The sequence below is a fragment of the Lepidothrix coronata genome, unplaced genomic scaffold (assembly GCF_001604755.1).
Source record: "Lepidothrix coronata isolate B3197 unplaced genomic scaffold, Lepidothrix_coronata-1.0 Scaffold1116, whole genome shotgun sequence".
Lineage (NCBI taxonomy): Eukaryota > Metazoa > Chordata > Aves > Passeriformes > Pipridae > Lepidothrix > Lepidothrix coronata.
In genome coordinates, this window is record NW_016691296.1 from 187 (window position 1) to 1,704 (window position 1,518).

The 1,518-nt window shown below is 49.3% G+C and overlaps 1 long non-coding RNA gene across 1 annotated transcript; it reads left to right on the top strand.

Annotated features, from left to right (window-relative positions):
* Positions 1-242: 242 nt before the first annotated feature.
* On the top strand, positions 243-1,237 carry LOC108510501. Its single transcript, XR_001878824.1, has 2 exons — positions 243-808; positions 871-1,237. It is a non-coding gene; the product is annotated as an uncharacterized LOC108510501 (long non-coding RNA).
* The last annotated feature ends 281 nt before the right edge of the window (positions 1,238-1,518 follow it).

A 1,518-nucleotide genomic window follows, 5' to 3' on the forward strand; every position in this document is an offset into this window, starting at 1 on the left:
CAGATGGATTTGGGGGATCAATAGATGGATTAATGAGACCCCACGGATGGATTCATGGGATCAGTGAATGGATTTGTGGGATTCACAGATGGATTAATGACATCCAGGGATGGATTAGTGAGATCCCACGGATGGATTTGTGGGATCAGTGAATGCATTTGTGGGATCCAGGGATGGATTTGTGGGATTCAGGGTTGAATTACTGGGATCAATGGATGGATTCATGGGATCCAGGGACAGATTTGTGGGATCCACGGGATCCAGGGATAGATTATAAGATCCCATGGATTGATTCATGGGATCAGTGAATACATTTGTGGGATCCAGGGATGGATTGTGGGATACGGGGATGGACTGTGAGATCCCTTGGATGGATTCATGGGATCCAGAGATGGATTGTGAGATCCAGGGATGGATTAATGGGATCAATGGATGGATTTGTGGGATCCAGGGATGGATCAATGGGATCCAGGGACGGACTGTGAGATCCCATGGATGGATTCATGGGACCAATGGATGGATTCATGGGATCAATTGATGCATTTGTGGGATCCAGAGATGGATCTGTGGGATCCAGGGATTGATTAATGAGATCCAGGAATGGATTCATGGGATCAATGGATGGATTTGTGGGATCCAGGGTTGGATTGTGGGATCCAGGGATGGACTGTGAGATCCCATGGATGGATTCATGGGATCAGTGGATGGATTTGAGGGATCCAGGAACAGGTTAATGAGATCCACAGATGGATCCATGGGATCCAGGGATGGACTGTGAGATCCCATGGATGGATTCATGGGATCAATGGTTGGATTTGGGGGATCCAGGGATGGATTAATGAGATCCAGGGATGGACTGTGGGATCCAAGGGTGGATTGTGGGATCCAGGGATGGATTCATGGGATCCATGGATGGATTCATTGGATCCAGGGATGGATTAATGAGATCCAGGGATGGACTGTGGGATCCAAGGGTGGATTGTGGGATCCAGGGATGGATTCATGGGATCAGTGAATGGATTCGTGGGATCCAGGGGTGGATTTGTGGGATCCAGGACTGGGTTCATGGGATCCAAGGGTGGATTATTGAGATCCAGGGATGGATTTGTGGGATCCAGGGATGGATTAATGAGATCCACAGATGGATTAATGGGATCAGTGAATGGATTCATGAGATCAATGGATGGATTTGTGGGATCCAGGGATGGATTCATGGGATCCAGGGATGGATTTGTGGGATCAACGGATGGATTTGTGGGATCCAGGGTTGAATTCACGAGGTCCAGGGATGGATTCATGGGATCAATGGATGGATTTCTGGGATCCAGGGTTGGATTGTGGGATCCAGGGATGGACTGTGAGATCCCAGGGATGGATTCATGGGATCAGTGGACGGATTGTGGGATCCAGGGATGGACTGAGGGATCCAGGGCTGGTTTTGTGGGATCCAGGGCCGGCTTTGTGGGATCCAGGGATGGATTAATGAGATCCAGGGACGGATTGTGGGATCCAGGGATG